General features: G+C 52.0%; 1 long non-coding RNA gene across 1 annotated transcript; it reads right to left on the reverse strand.

Moving 5' to 3' along the window:
- Positions 1 to 424: 424 nt before the first annotated feature.
- Positions 425 to 5744, reverse strand: LOC135314396 (uncharacterized). Its single transcript, XR_010373896.1, has 2 exons — positions 4457 to 5744; positions 425 to 3574 (listed from the first exon to the last, which is right to left on the reverse strand). It is a non-coding gene; the product is annotated as an uncharacterized LOC135314396 (long non-coding RNA).
- Between the last annotated feature and the right edge of the window lie 683 nt (positions 5745 to 6427).

Genomic DNA, 6427 nt, shown 5'->3' on the forward strand with positions numbered 1-6427 from the left:
CTCCCTCTGAGCCGCGGGGGTGACATCCCAGGGCTGGCTGGTGATGGCAGCGCCGCAGACGTCCCCTGACAGCAAGGAAAGGGAGCGATGCAGGACTGGCTGTGACAATTAGCGTTCCTTGAGCCCATGGTGGCAGTTGCAGCGCAGGGCCAAGAATAAATGGTTAGTAGGATCTCTGCCCATCTGAGAGAGGGCTGCCTCTCATTTTTCTCTCTGTGTAGCCAGGAAACCCTGGCAGAAAATCCTGCAGGGGCTGTCTCTGGGTAAGGATGCAGGCCATGATGCCCACAGCCCCAGATCCAGCGCCAGTGCAGTTTCTCTTGTTACTTCATCCACAGTTCACCGAAGCCAGTGAGTCTTGCAGTAATTTTGGTCCTTATTGCACTGAAGTGGAGTAAAAGACCCAAAAAACCTGCTCTTCCCCTTGCCAGCATTCTGACATTTATTAGGAAATTTTGCACATGAAAGAGTTAAATGGCATTGGCTTGATAGTATTAAGAAAAAAATACCCAGGCTTCCGAAGTTTCTCAGCTGCCTGTGGACAGGCCCGGCCGCTCCCAGCCCCTGTGGGACAGCTCCGCCGGGTAACGCGTGTTCAGACCTGGCACTCACTTTGCCAAAAATCTCCTCCTGATGAGGGATTGTCGCCTTTGCTCTTTCTTCTTCGGTCTAAGCAGGTAGTCAGGGCAATCTATAGCTAAAGGTATAAATAAGGGTGGGATGTTCTGCCATCTGCAACGCTTTGAGGTGTCAGAAGCGCTTCTGCGGGCGTCGCTGCTGCGTTGCCCGCACCGGGCCGCCGGCCGGCCGGCTTGCAGTGGCCCAGCAACCCGCTGCTCCCCCGGCACCCTGCACCCTCTGCCTGGCACCCGTCCCCCGCCCCCGATCGGCCGCTTGCTCCCAGAGGAGGCACACTCAGCCCTGGCTCCCACCGCCCCAGAAGGCGGGCAGCGCCGCCCGGAGCCCCCGGGGCCGCCCCGGCCGGGCCCGGGGCGGCCCTCGGAGGGTGTCAGGACCCGCGGATAGCACCAGATGGCGCCAGCGGAGCCCGGTTTTCCCTCCCGGCCAGAATGAATGGCGAGAAACCGCGGGGGAAGCAAGCGGCGAGGGGCCGGGGGGCGGGGCACGCGTGGGGGCCCCTCGCGCGGCGGGGCGCCGCGGCTGGCGCGGTGCAGAGGGAATGGGTCCTTGCGGAGAGTGTCTCCGTGGCCCGCCGTCCCCCTTCTCCTGGCCCCGAAGCTCCCCCAGGCTCAGCAAGCACCGGGGGCGAGCGGAGGGGCCGCTGCCTCGGCCGCGACCGCGTGGGCTGCCGGAAAACTGCTGCAGCACCACCCCTGCGGGTCTGGGGGCGGGGGGGCTTCTGTGGAGCCTTTTCACCTCCTCGGATTTCAGTGTGAGAAGTCTTTTTGACCGATTGCTCAGTACGCCCGGGGTTTGTTGCAGATTCAAATGCTCGTTTTCTCTGCGGTGCTGGTAAAACACCTTCCTGACCAAGGACGTGATTCATTACTTCTTGCACAAGACGGAGCAATGTTGATCCAAGCCACCTGCCTCTGTGCAGAATGTAAGTTGTTAAATGGTTTGCATTTCACAGGCTCTACTTGCTGTAGACTTACAGTCTGCATTCAAAGAATCCGAAGCCATAAGAAATCACTGTAATTTTCCAACATGACCTTCTCCATACTATAAACTGCAGCACTCCCCCAGCCGCATTCCTGCCTGCCTGCAGCATCCCATGTAGGAAAAAACGATCTGTTTTTAAAAAACCCACTGGGGTAGGAGGCTCCTTCCAGTTTCCAGGAAACTGTTCCAAAGTGTAGTTATCCTGGCTCCTCACATTTGCCCCACTCTGCCATTACAGAGCTGCAACCTGCAGTCACTGGATCTTAAAACACGACTGTCTGCTAGGCTAGAGAGGCCTAAAACTAGCACAATTGTTCTCCTTATAGGTGTTCATAAGCTGTAATCGAATTACTGTAATTATCTTTCTGTTAAACGAAACAGACTAAGCTCTTTAGTTCAAAGAGCGTTGAATATTGTTTAAAACCGGACCTTCATTTTTGACTCACCAAATTCCAGCTCTGAGTGAAAAGCAGCAGCTGTTTTTGTGGGGTCTGGGTTTCATTTTTAAATATAACTGAATCTAGAAATAATTCCACGCCCAACCTAAATTTGAGAAAGGCAGAGATGTATAAAATAAACACAAATGCACTCATAGCATTGCAGTGCTGAAAATACTCAGCAGGCTACACGTAGGCTGACCCACCAGGGAGCATCCTGCCGGTTACCCACATCATCGAGAGTCTATTCAACCGATATTGCTGAATATAATGCAGCTTCTTCTGCTGTGCACTGTTGCCTTGGAGATATTTTACATACAACAGTAGGTACAAGGTTTCCTTTTTGCCTAGGCTGGTAGCTAAAAGCAGTGTGTATTTCTTCACGTGTTGCCATTTGCAGTGGTTTGGCCCCTTGAGGATGCCCATCCCCGGCAGCACCGCAGCCAGGCTCTGTGTCGACATCCATCCGTCCCACCCAGTGCTGCGCTGCCTGTCGCACTCTGCCCCACTCCACAGGGGCTGGCAGCCGGGGAGAGGTGCACAGGAGAAAGGATGAAGCAGGAAGAGTATGTGAAAACAAGGTACAGGTCACACTGCATGTGATTTTTAGGCCAACACCTCTCTCCAGCAGTTCTGTGGTGCTTTTGGGTAGGAAACAGAAATTATTTGAGATGAAGCATGCAATTATAATTATTGCTCATCGAGGTGAACACAAGCATGTTGCTCTCTTCATATTGAGCCACTTTGGGACCCAGAGGAGAAGGTGCTATTGAGTTTGAACTGCCACAGGAGCAAAGACTTGAGCAGATGCTGTGCCTGGAGCAGGTTGTGCATGTAGCCGCACACAGGCCAGGAGTTTGGAAATGTGAGCACAGCAGTAGCTGCAAAGCACCAGCACTGTTTCCTTTTCCCAGGCATTAGGAGAAAGCAGAGCCCGGCCCCAGCAATGCCATCAATTTCACAGGGAGCCTGGAAAAGCCAGGGAGCGCCAAGCCACAAGGCGTTTCAGTTCAGAGCCTGCCCTCATGTTACTGGACCCCTGGCTGGGAGGCAGAGTGGCTCCCAGCTGAGCAAGGCTGTGCTGCCGCTGCTGCCGCCCCACTATGTCCCCATGGCACCTGCCACTCTGTCCCTTCAGCTACTCTCTGCTCCCAGGTTGCTGCTCCATCCCCTTGCTTGCTGTGCTGCTCGGTGCCAGTGGCACACATCTATCCTCCTGGTGTGCTCCAGGGACAGGAGGAAGACTGATCATCTGGCACAGGCTCAGCGACAGGCCTGCTCCCTCCCTCATCCACACCACTCGACACGTAGCCCGCTCCCCCCAGCACTGCCCCACAGCCCTGCCTGCAGCCCTGCCTGCAGCCCCTGACTGCTTGGGTGGCTCCTTCAGGGGGATGTGAACCCTTGCTTCTCTTTGGGTAGAAAAGAGGGTTTCATCAGGGTCTCCCACATCCTGGGTGGCAGCTCTGATCTCCAGGCTAGCACAGAAAGGGGCAGCAGCTGCTTCCACTGCACTGAAAAGCAAAGTGTGAGCACATGTCAGTGGTTTTGAGGGGGAGAAAAAGGGAGAGAAGACAGTGCCAGCTGGTGAGGGTGGGCAGCTGGTGCCGACTTCAGCTGAGCCTTTCTCCATGTGCAGGCTGCTCCAGCCCTGCTCGAGGGGTCTGCCTGTGCCGGGCTCGGCAGCGCAGTGTCCCCCTTTCTGCTCCACTGAGGCCACGCAGCCGAGGTCTCCCTGGCTCCAGCCCTGCGGGGACCGGCACTGTTTGGGGTTCCTGCTCTCTGTGCCTGTTAGCGCTGCACACAACACCCTGGACAAGTTTGACTCCCATTCAAAAGACAAACTCGCCTCTTTAATGCACAACAACTCTAAATGTTAGGTTTAAAACTGATGAGTGCAGCAGTCTGGCAGATATTTTTTGGTTTGAGAAGCAGGGAGGGAGGGTTAGACCTGGAGGCCAGTGCTTGCAAATCCCCCCGGCTGGTGGCTTGCACTGACATGTGTGGAGGAGGAGGATGAAGAGGGATTGCTCTTCCTTCCTCTCCAACCCTGGCTTCAAGCTGGTCTCTGCTGGCTAAGAGTGTGCGCAGGGCTTAGCTGGGTGCAGGTCACAGTGCTCCCCGGGACCAGCAAAAAAGATACGAACTCAGCTGCAGGCAGTGAGGTGAAGTGCTGAACTTCAACACTGGATATACAATTATTACAGGATTTGTGTTTTGTGGTTACACAGTATTTGTGCCCCTGGGTGAGGAAGCTGGGCAGTGCCGCACTCTGCCTCCAGCAAAGTCTGCAGCTGACTCTGCTCTCATACCAGCCAAAAATCCTCTCTCCTGTTCTTACGTAAATCCTCCAGCTAACAGCTCTCAGGTAAAAAATAGACCATTTATTCATGTACCTGGTGGCTGTGACCAACAGCTAGATCTGTTAGGAGGGAGGTTGCAGGTCACGAGGGGTTCAGAGACAGGGTTACAGGCTTGCCTGGTTCAGGGGTGATAAGAAGAGTTGCTTTTAAAGCTGGTGGCTGCTCACTTCAGAATAAATTTTGGTCCCACACCACAACTGCGACCAGATGCACATCTGTTACTGGATTAAAAACAAAACAGAGGCAGACGTATCAATAAAATGGCATTAGGCCATAATCCCCAGCGTTTAAAACTCTCTCAAGACTCAGTATTTATAATTTGGGGTAACTCAGTGGAAGCCAGTGGTATTGCAACGGTTTCTACCAGCTGCTGACCAAGTCCTTGAATTCTTCTTGCTTTGTCCTCATTGTTGGGATATTGTTGGACCTGGGCCAAAATGACCAACTCCTGTCAAACTCACCGGTTTTTATAGTGCAGACCAAGGCATGCATGAAAAGAGGCAGCAGCACTCGTGTGAATGAGACAAAGCTCTGTGTGTGTCGCATCCTTACGTGAGTGTTCACTTGCATGATGGGAAAGGAGAGCCTCTCCTAAATCCCCTCATCAGCTCCGTGATCTGCAGCTGTCTCTGTCCTGTAGCTCTGACTCTTCTCAGCCGTGATCTCGCCTTAGTGGCTGGAAAGTTTCAAGTACATACCTATTAATGCAGTGCTTGTGAAGGTAAACAGACATGGGCTTACCTCATTGGACGTTCTCCAGTTTGAATGTTCAACATCATCTTTTTGTTTGGCAAGCTGCTACACACCCCTACCAGAATCCTAACCCTGTTTGTTAATCTGACTCTTTTTGTCACCCTGTTTGGCGAGGAGATCTGATTTTAAAATAAACAAGACTGTAAACAAGAGTAGCAAATGGTGCTTGAAACCTCCCGATGGGTTGTTGAGCCTCAATGTTCCCATTGTTACAGCCTGCGAGGAAGCACCGGCTGGAATTACGGCTGCTTGTGTCAGAGGGGACCTTCCCAGTTTCAAACCCTCGGGGCTGGGGGAGCCTTTTGTTTACAGATGTAAAACCTCCCTCTGCATTTGGCTTTCCTGCTCCCTTCACTAGATAACCCTGTTTTGGGCAATTTGCTTAACTTTGTTCTGAGCTGTCAGCAGTCCCCTCTGTTAAGGAGGGATCCCGATGGGATTAGTGTTAACAGAGAGGCTTTGCAATAGACCTGCAAACACAATACAGATATGGAGCTTAACTTAACACTAACAAACTAGTAAAATGACTTGTACATTTGAATAAAGTATTTATAAGATTTTAAGTATTCTTATACCATTAATACCCTGCAGGAGTGATCCTCGTTGCCAGGGCATTGTGAAGAAACAAGGCAAAAGGCCTTTGGGAGGGATGGACAGGGCTGGCTCACCCCACGGCAAGAACAGCAGCTCTTCAACCCACCTTGGAAATCCTTCCCCTTTCCAGTTCTCTGACATCCTGGGTGCGGAGGAAAAAGGCTGAAAACACAGAGGAAACCCCCATAAATTCCTACAGCTGTCCAACGGGGCTAAAGGATAATTTGAGATTTCAAGAACTTTTGACACTTTTTCATTAAGATGGTGCAAGGTATTTTAAATTGTCTTCTGCACAGGCTCTCAGCTGCCCACTCTAGAGACTGGCTTGATTTTGCCTGAAATCGCTGTATCAAGTTATATATAGACTTGCTGTGCAGCTCTGGAGTATTTGTGGCTGAACAGGGTCTGATCAGCACAGATTTGCTCCAGTGCAAGAAAGCCAAAGTAAAGCTGGGCTGGATTTGTAAGCCATTCATTGAAGTTAATGAGAGTATTTTTCCAGTAAAATAAAATTTAGCTCCACGTGATTGAGCAATCCCAGAAATGCAAAGACAAGACCGCACAAAACCAAACACTTCCCAACGGTAGATTGCTAATGTGCTGATTGTAGTGCTAGCGCTAGAAATATGAAATGAAGTACAGTCTGTGACCTTACCT

Source organism: Phalacrocorax carbo, chromosome 7 (genome assembly GCF_963921805.1).
Source record: "Phalacrocorax carbo chromosome 7, bPhaCar2.1, whole genome shotgun sequence".
Taxonomy (NCBI): domain Eukaryota; kingdom Metazoa; phylum Chordata; class Aves; order Suliformes; family Phalacrocoracidae; genus Phalacrocorax; species Phalacrocorax carbo.